We start from the raw sequence: 21,685 nt of genomic DNA on the forward strand, positions 1-21,685 counted from the left end.
ATTGTAATCAGGGTAAAAATCTAGTTCGAAATAATGGGTCACAACTTACCCTTTACATTTGAAAAAAATATTTTGCATCCAATATGGCGGATCCAAGATGGCGTCCGGAAATGACCACCTTGTCAAAATGAAGTACTTACTACCCAACAATGTTTGGAAGTGGTCTGGGATTGATATTTGAAAAAATGTAGAAAAAAGTTGGGGGGGGGGGACAATTAAAACTCATCCTGTATATTTACATATATATGTGTCCATCCACACGATAACTTGAGTAATTTTTGTCCGATTTTGATAAAATTTGGTTGGAGTTTATTTGGGATAAACTTGAATGAGTTCACGAACCAGCATGATCGGACTATGGGAACGGGGGTTTATGGGGGGTTTTATAGGGTAAAAAAGGGTATTCCCATTTTTGACCCTAAAAACACAAAATTTCACAACTTCTTTCTAAACCATTTTGTACAGCTTAAAAAACAAATAATTTAGTATATTGAAGCGTTATTATGCGCCTAATTGTTACGGATAAAAAAAAATAATTTTAAAATTCCCATGTTATTCTTATAGAGAATAAATCAACTGTTGTAGTTTGCTTGTTTATGAACATATTTTGATAACATTTGGAAAATACATTAATTGCTTACTAAACTACAGTACCTCTTAACATTTTACATTAAAAAAAAAACTTTTTTACCCTCCCTGTTGCTGCAAACCTAAGTACTGGTTAAACTAATTCTGTTTAAATAGGGGAAAAATGTGATATTTTTAAGAAGACATTTTAGTGTAAATCCAATCAGGCAAATGGAAATTCGCTAAGTCTGCAGGTTTGCTGTGGCGGGGGTATTTATTTTTAAAATAAGAAGGATTACAAATAAGGTGAGATACGAACTATCGTGTCACAGTATTTTCAGCCAAGTTAAAATCCGATTTGTGAATAAAGGACAAAGAAGGAGCGCTCGTTCTAGTCATTAAACCATACCATTCATGGTGTGATTTGATAAAATTAGTTTTTAGGAAAATGCTTCTAGATTTTAATTATGTTTTTTGGTTTCAGATAATACGAGAAATTAAATCTCCTGCTCTCATAAGGTAAGCAAATTAACCATCTTAACGGCGAGGTTATATTTAATACAGTTGGGTAACATTCGATATTACTTGCATCATAAAGGATGGCAAACATTTTGCTACTAAAGCTGTGTAGTTCTGTTTACGGGTTTTTGTGCTAAATAACCTAATACTTCCATCAACACAATTATAAGTTAACTAGATTATAAATATATTTTTGTTTACAAAGAGAAAGAAAACTTAAACGCTCAATGGAAATCGGACAAAACAGCCAAAGTTCGTGTAGGCCTAATACAAAATTTTATTACGGTGACCAATCCCATCACTGGGTTGGGTCTGCAACTTCCAAACCTTACTCATATTTTAAGCAACAAAAGTTAATGTTTCAGTTTATTATTCAACATTTAATCTAAAGTTTTTACTGAAAAAAATTAACTACTTACAGAGGTAAGTTAATAAATTACTTTAGGGTGTAACCTCCCAAAAACGAAGCCAGTTTAAAGTTTTCAGTTCGATACAGTCCACAATCGAAGGCATGCTCCAATGCACATTCTAAACAATGGCTTGATATCACAACAGTTGTATTGTGACACTTCACCACACAGAGTCCGTATTGTGTACCTTATCTGTGGTGTTTGTCTTTGGCCAGCTATTGTAATTTTGTCGTGGACACTTCGTTTCCCTCTTTGATAACTCTGTATTCCACAGCTCGTTTTTAGATTGGGAATGTATTTGTTGGGTTATACTGTTGAGATTTTTTCTCTTTTTCGTGTGTTGTTTGATTTGTTATTATATTAGGCCCTACCTGACGGACAGGTAATATAAACCATTTTATTCAACAAGTGATCCTGGGCCACCAAGAATAATGTTATTATTTACTAATGCTTGCGTTTATTTCCTAAATAGGCCAATGAAGCGGCTGTTATATTCAGATAATCTGTAAAAACTGATTTTGAATATCCCAAGCAATCCCAAGTAGACGTATTTTCCTATTGAAAAATTGGAAGTTAATTTTATTATATAAATAATTATGTTTGTTGCTGTACAAACCATAGCTCTGTTTATTTTTCTTTTTACAAATGTAATGTTTGTCTTTCCATTCTCTACAACAACACAAAAACTATGAGTCTCTTTCTCAATAAAAAAAACCACATTTGTACGGTACTTTGTAGCCTATAGTCACATTTTAATGTTATCCTTTTTGCTATACAATCAACATTTCATTGCAGTTTTTTTTGTTTAAGTTCTTTTTATTTTAGCTATGATGTTTATCTGAGTTAGGTTTTCTCGTAACGGATTTCAACTTTTGAGTTATGGTCGTTTATTCCCTTGAAGCTTTTTTCTATGGAGAACTGGTTTTTTTTACACACAATCTATTGCAGGTTGTAGGATACAAAATGTAAAACACAGATGTAGTGATAATTTTACGCATGGAAATAGTAAATAGACAGAGTGATCGTTACCAACGTATACAATGAAATAAAATTGTTATTCTACCTAATATATTACAACCCCTTAGTAGGGCATAGAGATGAGTCGGTTGGTAGACCTGCGTGTCCGACAAGACAGTGCTGCCATCTTGCGGCGATAAATTCCCTCGTTGTGGTAATCACGCTACGGCTACAACGCTTGCTGGCCTAAATGATGTTTAGGTATGACATACATTTCTATACATAGGCCCATGATATGTATTTGAACACAGAACTTCCAGAAAGGAATCCAATTTTTGAATATCACATGGCTACTTTATTCTTATTGTTATATCTTACCTTAACCGACTAGTAGTAGGCTATTAACGAGATGTAATATGTTTCATGTAAGTATTGTAAATAAATTATGCATGCTACGAAAGTATAATCTATTGCACATGGAATGGGTTTTTAGGTTTTTAGTTACCAGCCCATTATCTTGATTTTATTATCGGTCTTCATATATGCATTATTGTTGCTGCTAATATTTATTAGATTCCATTCACTTACATATAATCCATGTATTTCAATTCCTTATTGTAAATAGTGTTTTCTATTGAGAATATGCCTGAATAAATTAAGAAAATCAATAATTGCTAAAGATGAGTAAAATCTTCAAACTATCCAATCCAAAAGAAAACTGATAACATACTAATGTGAAAAATTGACAAATTCAAAAATATATTTTTAAGTATTTATATTTTTGTCTGTACATTGAACACATACACAACATACCTAAGTAGATTTAAAACCGTAGCACAGTAAAAATGCAAAATTTTGCAAATACTAAGTCTTTTAGTATATGTTTTTAGCTATAAGCATTAAAATCCTTTTAGGAAACGAACTATATGACACATTGGATTTGTTTTGCTTGGTTTGAAGGAAACAAAATGTTTATGATGATGTCTAGTCTGTAGGCAGTTTAAATTAAATGGCTACACTTCCAGTGTACTAAACTAATGTCAGTGTACGATATGTAGTCATTTGTGTTAAATGTATCATTAACGGCCGCCGCGTCACACACTAATGATACATTAATACTCAACAATGAGCTAATGGCCGCCGAATTCCACTGAATTAAACCATTATTCTTCCGTAATTAGTTGTTTTCCGTTTTTTGTTTAGCACCTTTTTTGGGAATTCCTAATTTATTTTTGTTGGGACGAGAGTATTAACACATTTTCCACCAGTCGTTAGGCCTACACTTCACAATAAATTAAGTTATGGAATTAGTAAAGTAGATATATTTAAATAACATTTGAAGAAACACGTAAACTATCTATGGCTATTTTTTATTTATGTTTTTACTCATTCTACGCTTGTAAATGGAAAATATTTACAATTAAGTAATAATTGATTAAAACTTGGCAAAGGGATAAAGCCCTGGCGTACTGTCGTAAAACGAAGTCTATTAAATACTCATACATTATTTTGAAAGTAAATTTATCTCAACGTAACATTGAATCTTTACATAAATACGTTGACATATTTACTACATAAAAGTCCGTTACTATCTTTTTACATTAAACTGGTAGAAAAATAAATCTTTTGTCTAACTTCTCTAACAATGTAACAAAGTAATTTGTATTTCTGTAATTTCGTTTTTGTTAGTTGTTGAGGTTTGTTCGGATATTAGTGTTGTCTTGAGCCAGTTTGAAACACTTGTAACAATGACACTCGCGAATGTAGACATTTTATTTTTAATTTCATTTGTACTTTGCGTTTTTGATGTTTATAACGTTTTTATAAGAGAAAGGTCCAAACACTGGTCTTTTAACAAATATCTAATGTTGACCTTTATTGGATAGTATAATTAATTAGGTACCCCAATTACAGATGGTATCTGGGTCCAGAATTGAAAACAATTTGGATCGATCTAGAGACCTCCAAATTTGAAGATAAGCATTGTAACCACTCACCTACCCATATTTATATTTATTAACTTCATCGGGTTAAAACACAAATTTATTGAATGGAGAAAATGATAATCATTTGGCGGGTGAAGAATATGGTAGAGAGGTTTACAGTTTACAGTAATAACAGGGTGTTAGAGGTTTACACACAGGGGTTGGGGGGGAGGGGGTGTCACGTATGGGGGGGGGGATGACGGTTGATATCTGACACGACACACCTGTCGAGTAACAAACTCCTCAAACATAAAGTGCAACATGAATATGAGCAGGGTTAAAAGTCATTGCTCTTCATGTAGTGCTGCATTTTGATAAACCATGCTGTGACAAAAGTTGATTGTGTGGAAAAACTGTAAAATTTGCTACGTCCAAACTAAACTAACAGAATGTGACGATAAATATATTAACCAATTAAAGAAACAATTTCTAAAACTGTTAGATCTAAATAGTTATCGTATACTAATAAGATGTAGGTGAATAGAGTTGTACAGGAGTGCGCCTTCAAGCCGAGTTAGGTGATATAGATACAGCTACTGTTTTGCGTCACAGCTTATACAGGCACTGCTTAAGATTGTGTACAACATTACAGTGTAAATTGTTGATTTTTAACTCATTTTGCGCCAAAATGAGGCTTGTAACTAACGTGAAATGGTCTATAGCATTTATATAATTTTCTTTATGTTCAGCTGAATTTCTTGCAGAAAAAGTTTTAGGCGTAGAGACCGCTGCACTTTTTTTGTGTTAGGGACAAAACACATTACAAATTATACACAAGCATGTGTGTATGTTTGTGTTTCTAAGAGAACTGTAAGTATCGTAAAAAATTCCAATTTTGATAATAGACTACACAGATTTTTCAATGTATTTGTGAACCATCCTGATCCAACCAGTTAAAGACGGTTTTGACGGAGGGAGGGTTTGTAAAATCGATAATTTGTACGTTTATTTATTGCTGTATATTGATTTTCATAAATGTATCTTTATGCAATTTGGAACCTTTCGTCTTGAAAGCTTATAATTGTTTCTAAACTTTATCGCAGGCCTCTAAAATTAAGTTGAAACATCAATATTGTGTTCCTAGTATCTATCCTAAGCTTTAGACCATGTTATACGAAAATCTCCCCCAAAACTCCGTGGTCATGTTCCTTAAGTCAAAACAAACCAAAAATGTCGCATAAACATATACCCTATCTCGCTTCGTTTTCCCTCTGTCGGCGTTATGTATTCTTTACATAACTTCCCATCACTTTGGAACCACTGGAGGTACCAACTTCAAACTTAATACGTGTACAATGACTAATATGAACTATTAATTCGTAAAGCATCAAGTTTATACTTTGTATAATTTCAAAATGCGGCCATTTTAATTTTTAAAGCTTAATAAATAAAAAACCATAAGATTTATAACAAAGTTGCAGGCAACGAAAAGGATGGAAATGTAATTCACTTTACAGAAATGTATAGATTTTATAGGATCATAGCACAAATAATGGAGAATATTTCGTTTTTATACATTTTTACAAACATTTGTATTTATTTGAATTTTCTACTTTATCAGTTGAGTGATTTCTAAATGTTTAAATTTGCAATGTTTTTATCAACTATAAGCCTAGCCAGATCGCTATATACCATAATATAAGATAGCGTGCAGCTAGGTAGGGGTTGTTTACACCCTCATTGACCCGCCCCGTCTATATGTCTGTTTTGATGATCTCGTCATATAATGGACAGTGTTTCAACACTGTTATTAAAATAAAATAATGTCTATTACATAACTGTTGGTACGGTGGAGAGTTTTTCAACATTTGATAAATTTGGCAGTGAATTAGTCTTGAAAATTGTTAAATGTGAAAATTATGTATATTTATATATACAAAAAAAAAACAAAAAAAAAAAAAAACTGAAACAAGAACTGAATTGAAAAATGTGGAGCTTTATATGACTGTACAGTCAATAGTTTGCAAAATCACATAGCTTCTACTGAAAGTAGTTCTCCAATACCGATACAATGAATGTTTTCCTTACCTGAGAAGTATATCCTGTTTTGGCTTATCCTGTGTTGGTGGATGGACCTTATTACGTTGGGCTAAGTATCACAAGGTAAAGTTTATTACATGCTATTAGCACTGATTAAAGATTAGACTGAATAGAGATAGATTAGAGTGTCTACTCTTAATGTGCTATTGGAAATTGGCGATTGACAGGATATAAACCTTGGCGTCCCGCGCTCTAATGTTTATATGTAGCCTACTAGTAGAGCTTTCGTAACTTAACTTGTGTCACAGTTAAACCGTCGATAAGTCAATTCAGAAAGAAATAGCAACAACAATACATGGCTATTAACGATCAGAGTTATACACATTTCGTGTTTAATCAATAAATATTGAATAGGCCTATACAGGTTTCTTTTAGAATGCAGGAAAATCGCTAATTTACCGTAATAAACCAGTTGTATTTAGGTCAATGGAGTTGAAGAATGGTTGAAAGCAATGCATTAATCAGTTCTCCAAATGACTATGCTTATAGACCTACATCATATTCGATGTAATAATTTTTCATTCTTAAACACCATAAACAAGTTATGTTATGTATTATAAAAGTTTAAATTCACATCTAACACGCTTGCTAGATTTATACACATCCAACAAATGTTTAAAAGTCCCATTCAAACGAATTGGCTGTATAGTTGTTCTAAATATTAACTACTGGTTGCTAATCCCTCCACAACACAATAATTGAGAGATTAGTGATCGGCGAGTGGTGCAGATAGATAACAGTTCGGTGTGTGATACGCCGGGCTCGTATCAGCTTATCAGTAAAACTCAGCCATCCGTCCTTCCTGATCCGCCCTTATCTAGGCATCTGTGGAAAACCGCGCGTCAAAATTGAAACTGTACAGTTGGTTCTATAAAAGGGTAGTTAGGGGTGGGGACAAAGAAAGGGTAGTTTTGTTTTGTGTTGTAAGTACCTCTTGATCTGTGTTTTGTGTGTTTACAGGGGTGTTCAAAAGACCATAATGAGCAAAATTACACCTGGAACTTTTATATTTAACTCAAATTAAATTTTCATCCAAACCTATAGCTTGACAAATATACATGAAAATTTCAGGTTGAAAGAGATTGCAAACCTCTAACTCAACCTCTCGCCCAAAACCTAGTACTAATGAGACCTAGGGGAAAAGTGTTAGGAATATTTAGTTTATACTATATACTGATTACTCTCCAATCACAATCATTACGATTCGTTAGTAAGCCTAAGCAGTATTTATGGTTGCCTGCAATGCTAAACTCAACAACAAACAAGACAGTTTTTTTACTTTCAACATTATTATTAAAATTTCTATTAACATTTTCCTTCTATTTTTTGCATCATCACATTTGGAGCTATGATGTATGTTACTGAACGTACACAATTTCAAACTGATAAATTTTAAGCTGCTGAAACGTAGATTAAAATATAACTGTTAAATACAAAGCCTTTTTCGAAACAAAGTACAATGTTAAACAATAAAACGAGAAAGTGGTGCAGCCATGACGTGATTGCCGCAATAAGGTAGATTTATTGTTGCAAGATGGCAGCACTGTCTGGCCGGACACGCAGGTCTACCAACCGAATCACTTAATGCGCTATTTTCTACGCTAAAACTAATATTTTTAGTTAAGGAAGTGCAGATATATTCTCTGTAAGGTCAACATCAATACTAAAAATAATAAAACATTGAAAAAATAATAAAACCGGGTTTCGATGCAAAGATGAAGGTACTCAATACATGTTTGAAAAGCAAAATACGTAACTTTAGATTGCAAACATACTCATGTATATAATGTTCTCCTTGCATCTATTAATAGCCAGTATAATGCCCAACCAAGCCTTCCTCATACCATAATGACTTCTACTCCCCCCTCCACCCCCCGGATGAGTCAGGACATGCACACGCCTCTGGTCGTCTCCCCAGACACTAAATTATAAAGCCAATTTGATCGAGTTTTAAGCAGCTTGTTAGTCGGATCACGCGATTCGTCTTTCTCAGCCATAAATCTTCGCTAATGTCTCTTTGTAAAATTCTACTATTTATGGTAGTAATGCAGCTTTGTTGGGATAAGACAAAAGTTTGGCATTTAAATTTGTATGTCGAAAAAACGATTAAAGAATTCTTATAACTCAAACGCGTGTGAAGTCTATCGATAATTTTATGCCGAGCGTTAACTGCGCCAACTGACATGAGTCAGGTAGTAGAGTATTCCTGAATTGCGCCAACTACTCCAGGGAGCCAACCGATCCGTTCTTTAACTGCACCAAGTAGCGGCCCTCTTTGACTTATAATTGAGTAGGTTAGGTTAAGTTAGGTTAAGTTAGATTAGGTTAGGTTAGGTTAGGATAGGTTAGGATTTAACGTAAAAAAGGACATTTCTTCTTACTCGCACCTGGTTTGGGCTTGGCGCAAGTAAGGAACATTTTTTGGGACCCTTTGAGGGTTTGGCGCAATTAGGGAACTCTTTGGCGCAATTAATGCTCGACCTAATTTTATTGACTGAAATTTAGTGGGTTTGCAATTTTATTCAACAAAGTTATTTAGGAGTTTAAATAGTACCTAAGTATGGGATTTATAATAATCAGTATTCATTGTAGGCTGTAGTTGTATTAGGAGAACATTTTCCATCAACAATGTCAGCTTCTCGAGATGATAGAGAGGTCTGTACTGACAACAGAGATCTACGGTACTGAAGTGATCAAAGGGTCTGACTGTTTTGATGGCTCCAATTGTTTTCATTTTCAACTGGTAAACATCTTTGGGACAGTACAAAATTGTCACTTTCCTCATTACTAAACCTTGTGTAACACTTTGGAAAACCATACAAAAGTTTGATTTAGGTATCTTCGTGGCAAAGCTATCCAGAAACACGATTCAATAATAATTTTTGACCAACCATCACATTAGATAAAAGCCTTCCATAATACACCGCAGTGATTCAATATTGCATTCCTATGAAACAGTTCTAGTTAACATTAATTTATGTATTATTTTTTAATGTAATATGATAGTAGATAGGGGCATAGTGTATACTAATAGGAGCCCATTTCATTTTGGTGTAAGAAAAGGTTGGTATGTAAAAGGAAATGGTATTTTGGAGCATACATAGTCGGTAACTTAATTGGTCAACGTAACTAAAAAAAAAAAAAAAAAAAAAAAAAAAAAAAACACAAAAACACTGTTTGTAACCCTAATACCTATAGGAACGGGACATGGAATTCTAGTTCAGACACGAGTTTCATGTTTATCTTTCAGTACAGGTTATTCTTGCAATACTAATTGGGACTTTCCTGTGTAACCGAGTTTCTTGCAAAAATAGCTATTAATAATTAGATTAGCTACTAGAATAATAGGTCTCAATTCATAGGTTATTATTTATACTAATCTGTATACTTTTTTCATTTATAGTTTCATCTCACACCAAGTAACTATCTACCATATAGTATAGTGTAAGATAGCGTGTGGCTAGGTAGGAGTTGTTTACACCCTCATTGACCCGCCCGTCTATGTATATTGATGTATATTGGAAATGTATATTGATTTTGCTTGATTCAAAAACATTTTTCGATATTCAACAAATATATGGCAATTTTAATGTACTGTATAATATACAGTAATTACCATACTGTACTGTACTGCACTGTACTGTACTGTACTGTACTGTACTGTACTGTACTGTACTGTACTGTACTGTACTGTACTGTACTGTTATCCTGGAGGCAATGATGAATTCATTACCATAAAAAAGTGATGATGGTATATCGAGATATGTATTACTTATGACTTTTAAGCACGTTTTGAAAAATCTACATTTAATTGTTATTTTATTAGACAAATTTGACTTCGGATTAAATACTGTAGTAAAATACTTGATTAAGAGAATAAAAGAGCATCAAATGCTAAGTTTTTCCGTTATGGTGCTAGACGGAAAAAGTTCTTTCTTTAAAAATATTACATACATTTTGAAATTCCGCAAACATTCTTATTTGATTTAGCTGTTTTGATTCTATAACTGTGACTTTCTAATATTTTCCTAGAATAATTTATTCAACTTGTCCGAAAACTCACAGTACAATTTTATCGCTTACCATTGAGTATGCACGTGTATACTCAATGCTGTTACTTAATTTGAATATATCAAATTCGTATTTACATTAAAAAAAAACAACCCTATGAAACAATTTTTACGAGCTTCTAAAGTGACTTCATGAATGTCACTAAATATGTGTACAATTTTTGAAAATCCTAGATATACATACAAACTCAATATATGTGGTGAATAGTACCCGCTAGAACATAATTCTTTGCAACGATGCTAAAAAGCATATGAGGGAACGCTGGGTCGTTCCTTTACATCTCGTAGTTTCCGTACCTTTCTGTGTATGAAACCGCGTTGCATTACAGGTAATGGACTCAGTTTTAGTTGGTAAACTGACGTAGTTGCCATGGCGTGATTGCACCTCTTGTTGATAAGTCGCCACAACTTGGCAACATTGTCTAGTCCGACACGCAGACACTACCAACAATATACTTACAAGTTATGTGAATCACTATGATAACCTACTTACACCTTTACCATTGCCTTTACCTTTAACATTGTATAGTCCGACACGCAGACACTGCCAACAATATACTTACAAGTTATGTGAACCACTATGATAACCTACTTACACCTTTAACATTGTCTAGTCCGACACGCAGACACTGCCAACAATATACTTACAAGTTATGTGAATCACTATGATAACCTACTTACACCTTTACCATTGCCTTTACCTTTAACATTGTATAGTCCGACACGCAGACACTGCCAACAATATACTTACAAGTTATGTGAACCACTATGATAACCTACTTACACCTTTACCATTGCCTTTACCTTTAACATTGTATAGTCCGACACGCAGACACTGCCAACAATATACTTACAAGTTATGTGAATCACTATGATAACCTACTTACACCTTTACCATTGCCTTTACCTTTAACATTGTCTAGTCCGACACGCAGACACTACCAACAATATACTTACAAGTTATGTGAATCACTATGATAACCTACTTACACCTTTACCATTGCCTTTACCTTTAACATTGTATAGTCCGACACGCAGACACTGCCAACAATATACTTACAAGTTATGTGAATCACTATGATAACCTACTTACACCTTTACCATTGCCTTTACCTTTAACATTGTATAGTCCGACACGCAGACACTGCCAACAATATACTTACAAGTTATGTGAATCACTATGATAACCTACTTACACCTTTACCATTGCCTTTACCTTTAACATTGTATAGTCCGACACGCAGACACTGCCAACAATATACTTACAAGTTATGTGAATCACTATGATAACCTACTTACACCTTTACCATTGCCTTTACCTTTAACATTGTCTAGTCCGACACGCAGACACTACCAACAATATACTTACAAGTTATGTGAATCACTATGATAACCTACTTACACCTTTACCATTGCCTTTACCTTTAACATTGTCTAGTCCGACACGCAGACACTGCCAACAATATACTTACAAGTTATGTGAATCACTATGATAACCTACTTACACCTTTACCATTGCCTTTACCTTTAACATTGTATAGTCCGACACGCAGACACTGCCAACAATATACTTACAAGTTATGTGAATCACTATGATAACCTACTTACACCTTTACCACTCTAACACTTCACGATTACGAAACGTACTCATTTTTTAGAGTTATTGTCCTTGGAGATAAGCTAACAATTTCAAACTAGTTTCTGTAAATTAACGTTCTAGTGTGTTTACGTTTTCTATTAATTTAATAATATTCTACTATGTTAAATATTACTATATACATCCATCTATATTATTAATACGCTACACGAAATTTTGTGAACAATAAGGCTTTTTGTTTTAAGATTTTAACCCCACATATTATATACCAAAATGTTCGTCTAGGTGTGTAGATTTGTAAACTGACCTTACATTTTTGAAAAATGTCCCTCGGGCCCTGCCCTAGTAGCTTAAAAAGAAAAATTAACGTGGGTCTTATGGGTTGACATGCTGGTAACAAAACAACAACGAAATATAAATAGAAAATCAAAACAAATGGAAGCAACTCCAATCACATTGTTTTATTCACAGCGTGGGGTGAAAATAGAGAAGTATGTACATTACATATTTTTGGTCGAGTTTTCTACAACTGGACGACCTCTAGTAAGTAATCCGTATATTAAGTAAATTGCCAAGATTAAAATACTATGACAAAGCAACTCTACCTAAACTTTACCCTTGAAAATCATATAAAGATAAGACATTAAACACATGATGGTTGACTTAAATGTTACAGTAAGCTCAAATTGCAGTATCTTAGGCTTGTATGCATATTTTTATTCGGCTCAACTTTGAATCGGAAGCTAAACAGAATCGTTTAAAAAAAAGGTGTACCATTAAGCTATGAAAATTGAAGTTCCAACGTATTGCCGTTTGGAAAGAAACCATACGCTGGTTTGGACAGATCCCCCGAGCAAATGTCCGTAGTTTAGAAGCAACTGAATTACTGATTACTCAGTACTGTAAAACACATTAATCAACAAAACGTAGTACTGTACGTAGTACGTAGTACTGTAAAACACATTAAGCAACAAAACGGTTATGTTTTCATAGAACTTAAATTACAAAGGTAAAATGATTGAGACCTGGAAAAGCTCATCAGTAAATTAATGTAAATCAAACGGCATTTCTGACAGCAGATCAACGTAAGAAAGCAACAACACTAAAGTCTAGATGAAGAGACCATAAAAAAATCTATAAATATCATGGACTTTTTGCTTTATACTACGTACAAACTTGAAACTTGAATTGACTTCCTGTAGTATCATTCTCTATTTAACAATATGTATTGTCTAATAAGCTCTAACTTTTACTCACTACCACTAACTTTCGCATTTGTTACTCACTAACACTCAGTACCATCTACAACACACTATTTTGTAAGTCTCCTAAACCATTATCACTATTATTTGATGGGGCTAAGACAATAAACAATCCTCAGTTTATTATGAGAAGTGAAGTCTTACTTGTACAATGTATAACGTAATGTTAGCAATTGCGATGCCAAGAGAGGTTTCAGCAATTGCGCAGAAATATGAATGTTGATTATGTTTAGGGTGCGAAAGCCTTATTGTGAGGGGTGTCGACGGTTATAGTGGACATTTATCTGTTGCAAATAATAGGTGTAGGCTGTGCCAAATGTTCCATCTAAAGTCCACTACTTCCACATGTGTGTGAGTTATACAGGGTAACTATACTCATTTTGGCCGGCTCTCATCCTCTGTTTAAATTTATTAAACTCATTAACGATGCAAAAGAGTTAACTGAATGTCTTTGTTGTAGGGAGGAAAATTACTAACATAACTTGTGTTCTTGTGTTGAAAGTTTACCCAAGAATAAGGTATGTAGTGTACACAAAATGGTATTATTAAGCGATAACTGTAATAACTGCAAGCGACGCAGTTTGTATCCATAACATTACACACGTGATCAGTCACCATGGTGTATGTATTATTTACAATTTATTACATAGTATATTTGACTCATTCTGAACATCACACGTGTGGTGAATTTTATGGAGATTATTTTTTTGATTATATCATTAATAGATTTTATCTAAGGACAGAGACATCGACCTAAATTTAAATCTTGTCATAACTTGAACAGATTGTAAATTAAATAAAGTTAAAAAAAAATATTACAGCAATTTGTTTGATAAAATAATCTTATCGAAGTAAATAAAAGAAACTGCAAAACTCATCACGTTAAATGACATTTCTTTGCTTGAGACCAAATATGTTAGTGCTAAAAGTGACGAATTATTAAAAAAAAGTATTTTAATTCTATGAAAAACTTAAAGTTTTTCTTTGAGCTTATACTAATTATATAAGAAGTAAGAGATAGTACCCACATTGACAAATCAGGCCCAGCATCAATCCAATGTAATATTCACTATTCTATTAAATAAGCTTATATAGCCGGCTTGTTTACAGTAAGCCTACACAGTGGACTTATGGCGACTATTTATCATTGAGATATTTAACATCGCTTATTGTCCTTTTACAAACAAAATGTTTTTGCTGAGGGTAAATTTTAAATATACGTCTGTTGATGCGGTTTTATTATAATGGCGGTATTTTTCATAATTTTTAAGAGAATTTCAATTTTTAAAACTGAATATAATTCTTTTTAAATCCCCCAATTTTACATGCGTTCAGAAAATTCTAGCTGCAACCATTTTAGGGAAGCCAATGGACCAGAAATATTGGAAAACTTTGTAATGCGGGAAATAAACATCGACTACGCCCTTCCTAAAGTTTTAAATGAAATGACGTTATGCAGACATTTGTACTGATTGTTGGGTTGTGCATGATACATTTTATAAATTACTTTTGGTTTTTTGAAGACAATAAAAAAAGGCTAAAATATATTGACTACCAAAGCTATATTGATTTATTATATTTCATTATAAAACCTTTACGGTGTGTATATTTTGCACTGGGAAATATCTAGGCTTGAATACCGGTATACTTAATGTATATTTCCGTGTAAATCTATATATTTTTATAGATTTTAAGAATGTTGTTGTAATCTTTATTGTTTTTATTAGTATGAATTTTATTTGATGCTCAATTTGGCACGTTAACTAATTACGAGTTTTAAGCAAATATCAATACTATTTAGTTATTCAGTTTACGCTGTCATGAATAGTTCTTTTTTTAAATAAGTTCACACCTACTTCTGAAATCGCATTTATCACTGATGATTAAATCTAAAACCTAAACCTAAATCTAAAACGACTGTTACTGCCTGGAATATATTAAATTACTTTATACGCTGAAAACTAACAATTCTGAAATTGATTATACACTCCCTTAATACATGCCTATAATTTTTTTTATATGAATACAAAAATAAGTTCGGCTGGAAATATCTATACAACGGCAACCCGCTATAAAACTTTGGAATATACAGTTCTAGAACGATAGCAGGCGGAATTTTTGTTAAGGTTTTAAAGAGACATTAGCGAAGATTTATGGCTCTGAAAGACGAATCGCGTGATCCGACTAACAAGCTGCTTAAAACTCGATCAAATTGGCTTTATAATTTAGTGTCTGGGGAGACGACCAGAGGCGTGTGCATGTCCTGACTCATCCGAGGGGGGGGGGAGGGAAATGGTTGGGAACGAGTCATTATGGTAGGGAATAATGGTCCATTGATGTTATATTTATCATACAATGTGTAGTTCGTTTGTATGCATTTGAAATACCATCATCATCTTTTACATTGATAGTAAAGTTACAAATAACTGCACTATGTATGTCGTATCGAAGTAGATTACCCGATAACTGTTGCGATGCATTTAATAATTTAATTAGTAAAGTATTTGGTTTTTATTTAACATCTAATGGTTTCCTTCTCTTAATCGGAATGAGTTGTATTAAAATACCCTGTAGGGAAAATTCATATCAATTACATTGTTTAAGACGATTTTTTGGTGATATTTTCTTGATAAAATACTCAATAATGTTGTGCGAGGTTTCTACTTTTTTTCTACAAAATATCGAAACAGTTTCTACACCAAGAAATATTTAATCAGTTCCTACATTATTTAGCTCCAGTCATATAAACCCCCTTTCTGTTATATTTGAAGTAGAGAATGTGTATAGGCCCACCACTCAAAATTCTACAAAATGTTTACAATATATTTACTGTAAAATCACAGTTCTACAAATATTCAAATTTACACATTAACAGTTCTTTGTTTGTTTCATTCCGTACGTTGATTTTTAATACTTATTTTCCTTAATGAGCAACCTCATGAACAATTTGATGTATTGTGGCGTTTATGATAACCAATTACATTTAATGAGAAGATTTTTTATATGAAGGAAACCGTCTGTTTTAGTTAACAGAATAGTTGAGATTGGAAAAAACATGTAATTGATTTATTAGACTTAGGTTTTTTGGAGTAATAGGATATTTGAGACCAAAAGGACAACCGAATGGATGTCTTGGAACACTGAAATGATGAGTCAATCAAGATAGACATATAGACGGGGCGGGTCAATGAGGGTGTAAACAACTCCTACCTAGCTGCACGCTATCTTACAATACACAAGATAAAGATCTGACTAGGTTCATGGGTAATGGTATGATTTAAAGATGTAGTTGTTTGATAGTATGGTTCCGGATTAGAAAAAAATAACTATTTTGGGCAAAAATTGCAAGGAACAACTAAATAAATACCGAAGATTAAATATCCTCACTTATGCACCCAACAATAAAACCATTATGACGTAATAGAAAGATATATTTTTAAAATACTGCTAGTTCCTTGGTATTCTAAGGAAATATCTTAAGGGAAATATCCGAGGTAATCCAAAGCGATATTAGTAAATTAAACCCTAAATAAAATGGAAACATTAGTTATTTGACAGTAGAGCGTAAGAAGAAGAGGGACTCACACGGAGACAAGCTTAAGATTTTACAAAAATTTGTAGTGTAAGCTTAAACGGAGTTTTTATGTGATTTGTTCGGAGTTAGTGATTAGACTTACATTTTTCAAATAATGAGCAATGGTAAACATGTTTTGTCTTGTTAATATATGAGACACATTTGATGAAATACGTGACACTATTCATATGAAAATGTTAAAACACAACGGTCACCTGAATTTTTTTAAATCTGAAAATAATGATCGCATGTTTTTTTGGTTAATTATTTAGAATTCGGTAATTCTTTTTAACTTCGATTGTTATTTCAACATTTTTATTGGTATACAACTATCCTTCCACAAAATACGGATTCGCTATTTTGTATGTACCCTGAGATAATCACGAAATAAGAGGTTCAACAGCTGCATACATGCTACACAATTCAACGTAAACTGATCTTCCTGTCTTACTCCTAATCCAATTATATCAGCTGATCTGTCTGTATGCGTCGTCTGCTACGGGCTTATACACGATAATGAGTTGCCGTTTCAAAGCGCTGAATATTCTAAATTCAAACATAGGCGCTTTGTACCGTTAACGTTCTCAGCCAATTTATTCGTTTGTCAATAGTGTTAAGTTGTTAATCAGTGGATAATTGTTAGTTTTTTTTCGTGAGAAAACATTTAAAACAAATTATTCAGATTTCTTTGCTTTATAAAGTGACTAATTTTAAACGATTATTTGTAGCTTTGTAGTAAAAGGTAGGCAGTCTTCTTTATGGATTAATAACAATCTATACCATAGTATGTTCATAGTAATTTTTGGAGTTAGTATAAATGCTATTTACAGTTGTTAAAACGTTGAGAAAGAAACGTAATTTGGATGAGATGCGATTCAATGAAAACCGATGCACGGGAAATAAAATCTCGGCACTAAGAAGGGTTTCACTTAAAAGTCCAATAAAACTCAATGTTCTCTCAAACACCTCGGTTTATAGGCCTATTGATTTTATTCTTGATCAAACTTTCAGTCTCTACTTCACGCTGGATGGCTCGTGTAGGATTTCGAGGGATAATCAATTTGTAAAGTGATATCATTTTAAAGAAGTAGTTTTAGGTAAAATTGTGTTTAATAATGAGTAAACCCCTTTTTGATTCTAACTTTAAGACATACATTTAAAATGTAAACGTGTAAAAAAAACTAACTTTGTGGTTTCGTAAAAAGCTTTACGTGTAACTTGAGCTAATACAAAATACAAGACATTTCACCGTTCCTGTTAATAATTCCATCCTTTCTAGGACTAAAATTTGTGAAGTAAGTGCCTGTATTTCATATGTATTTTAAAGCACTCTTGAATAGAAAAAAAATGCTTTGTGTTGTTCAATATATTTTATAAGCGATCGAAATATCAGGACACTAATCCATTCAAGATATTTCTGCAGTTAAATATATATACAACACACAATATCTATGTACAATTTTAACTTGAACACAATATAACAACAATAATACAAGAAGACCTTTGGAGAAAACATTTTCATATCGTATATTAAAAGGATATAACGTAGTGAAATTGCCCGTAATACATATAATGGATTCCACTCACGATACTCATAGCGTGTTTCATTTCCACTGAAATATTACTGGCTTCGTGCTGCTTAACATGTGTTTTCCCTAATATAATTACTCATTATTAGTCTCAATGTAATCTAACATTAATATGAGTAAATTTTTCGACATGAAAGAATTTCCTGATAAAGTAATATGACACAACTCGAGCTGGGTTTGACTGTAAATACTGGGTTTTTAAGATTACAATTGCAAAGGGTAATTATTTTAATTTTAGTTAATGACAATTTTCTATGCTTATTTTTAGCGTGGGAAAAGTCCATAAGATAGAATTAAGACTGTGCATACTTATCATTCATGGTCAAGGGGTTTCCGTTCTATCTGACGTCATTCTGGTTAGTTCTGGTTATGACGTCATTCTGTAAATATTATATGTAAAAATATTTTGCCAAATTATTCTAGCCAAATGAAACTAATACTTTAGATATGGAGGAATGCCTTTTTATTTACATTTCCTTAAGTAAATGAGTAGTTTTATACCAACCAAGTAGGAAGTATGATATTTTTAAATATTAGAACTTATTAGTAATACATTAATTATGTATTTTGTGCGAGACATTGTTATACTACATACCGGGAGTTATAATAATTTGTAAATTGTTACGTAAATTTATCGTTCAGCGTGAAATCCGAGGAGTTTAAAGTAAGTTTATTAATTTACCTGAGTTCATTAGAGCAAACGGTGCTTTACTTGTGATTAATTACAAAGGCACAACAAACTGTAATCAAACTGCTTCTGGAAGTATTTTTTACATATTCTTTCCACAAAGGAAACTTGCGATTCTTAATTGTTTATCTTTTTAAATATTGCATTGCTGTAGTTTAAACATTGGAATCAGTAATCGCATAAAAGATAAAAACAGACAAAAACAGGTAAAAACTGATTTAGCTTTTTGAATCCATTAAAAGTATCTATTAAACTAATTAGTAATGAAATGTATAACTAAATTTAAAAGTTCAAAAAGGCCAATATATATACAATAAATTATTTTTTGGATTCAAATAATTTATTATATATTGGCCTTTTTGAACTTTTAAATTTAGTTACAATTTCATTATTCATTGCCAATATCTCCAATATAAGTTATATAAACTAATTAGTGATAAATAGCATCATGACTAACTTATCATAAGTACTACTACTCTCATCTTAAGTAAAGTACAATACATATATCGGGCCTGATAAGTGGTTGGTACTAGTAGAGTTTCTTGTCGTGGTTATATGTGCTTGGTAAAAATATTAAATATCTATTAATATATAAAGAAAATATAAAATGTAGTTCACTTGAAAAATAGTGTAGTGGAATCTTCCTATTGGAATTCCCTTTGCCGTCCTTCCAAGCATACGGAAGATGTATTAACTAGCAGTGCACCCGTCGTTCGTACGGAGTTGGCATATAAGTATAAAATGCCATGGTTCATAAATTTACGGTATGATATAGTATAACACATCTACCATTGCCATAATGTTCTACCATTGCACCTAAACAATAGAAAAAATAAACTATCAAACATTCGCACAATATCACAAATTATTTATTAAATTAAAAACTCAAACCTAACTGTAAACAATCCTACTTTGACAGTTCTCATTGTGTATCACAGCTTTTTGTTGCTGCTTAGTTCAAATTAGCTGTTGTCATATATGCACAAACAAAATAATAATAGTGCTGCACCCTGTTGGGAAACATTATAACTTTTTAATGCTATTGCATAGTATAGAACCAACTTGTAAAGTTGAAACAGCTGACTAAATTCTTTAATTCCCTTTAAATATGAATACTCATAAGGTTAACATGGGGAACTACAGACCCACTGGGGCGGAGCCCGAAAGGATTTTTGAGATAAGAATATGCCTAAATGTTAATAGGGGATGTGAGCTATCATCATACCAAATTTCAGCCTTATCCGTCAAGTAGTTTATGCGTGATTGAGCAACACACAAACATACACACAAACTCACAAACTTTCAGATTTATAATATTAGTAAGATAAAAATAAATCCAAGATTAAATCGTTACTGTTTCCTCTAGATATTTTTATAAATACAAATACTTTCTACGAAAAAGTGAATTTTTCCTATGCAGAGTTTGTAACCCCAAAGCCAATTGAATAATCAATTAGAAGCTGGGATAGTAGGTGTTTAGCGCAATGGCAACTAATCCCCCAGCATCAGTTAAGGCCGAATGTGGTCTTTGTTTGTTGGATTGACCCCTGATCCCTCTAATGGATTATACACTCACGCGTGTCGTGGTTTGTAATTTTTACAATATTTCAGATCAACGGCTCAATTGAGATTTTTTACTGAACACAATACCATAAGCTCTTCAATAAATACTTTGTGTAGTATGACAAAGAACGTTCACCGCACATTGCTTTTTAAACCCCACTAATTTTCTGTTTCGGTTTTAACCTCACTCGCTATTCTTTTGTTGTACCAAAATGCGTAAGTGTTGGTCGTAGTAATTAAATATAATTGTTGTATGTGGTTACGCCATTTAGCTTTTTTAACTCTTTGTGTAAGAGGGTGGTCCAAACCATGCCATGATAGCTTTTTGTGATACATCATTTGTGATCATTGTGATATATCATAATTAATTAATTGATTGCTCAATAAAAAAATTTGCATCAAAAGGCGATTCCTCTTGGGATCAAACCTACAACCACTAGTATTCGTGCTACAACCTTTAGATTTGAAGGTGTGCTCTATATCCACTCGGGTACCCATACGAATCTCGTTGGTAAATTGTAAAACGAAATTAAATATATACTTTATACGTTTAGTTCAATTAAAGCTTTGTATGAAAACAAATTGAAGTCTTCGATGTTACATTTAAAAAGTCAGAATCTTTTACAACGACGATGAAGCATGTGGCCTGTTTGAAAGTTTTTACACAGTTGTAAAAAAGTAAGCACCACACCCTCCTGGATATTGAGTCGGCTTGTGTGTTCTACACTCAGTCAGTCATATAGAAGCTTCAACCAGCTCAAAGTTGAAAACTAAACCAGGCCAGAACTGGATATCCTATTATTTGCTAGTGTCCTAAATACGAGCAAATCACGTAACCAAGAGTAAAGCTGTAATGTATATGTA

At 32.8% G+C, this 21,685-nt stretch overlaps 1 protein-coding gene across 3 annotated transcripts in view; it reads left to right on the top strand.

The window, feature by feature from the left end:
* LOC129004899 (RNA-binding protein Raly-like) overlaps nucleotides 1–21,685 on the top strand; it is a 275,020-nt gene that overhangs the window by 14,648 nt on the left and 238,687 nt on the right. For 2 of the 3 annotated variants that reach the window (XM_054433593.1, XM_054433594.1), the window contains exon 2: nucleotides 1,052–1,086. The gene's annotated coding sequence lies outside the window, so the exon portion shown is untranslated. Of the gene's footprint in view, nucleotides 1–1,051; nucleotides 1,087–13,867; nucleotides 13,926–21,685 lie in introns of all 3 variants that reach the window. The other variant, XM_054433595.1, reaches the window with a different exon arrangement.

This window comes from Macrosteles quadrilineatus, unplaced genomic scaffold (assembly GCF_028750875.1).
Source record: "Macrosteles quadrilineatus isolate MER2022 unplaced genomic scaffold, UCM_ALF_1.0 Scaffold_12__1_contigs__length_5162894, whole genome shotgun sequence".
Classification (NCBI taxonomy): Eukaryota; Metazoa; Arthropoda; class Insecta; order Hemiptera; family Cicadellidae; genus Macrosteles; species Macrosteles quadrilineatus.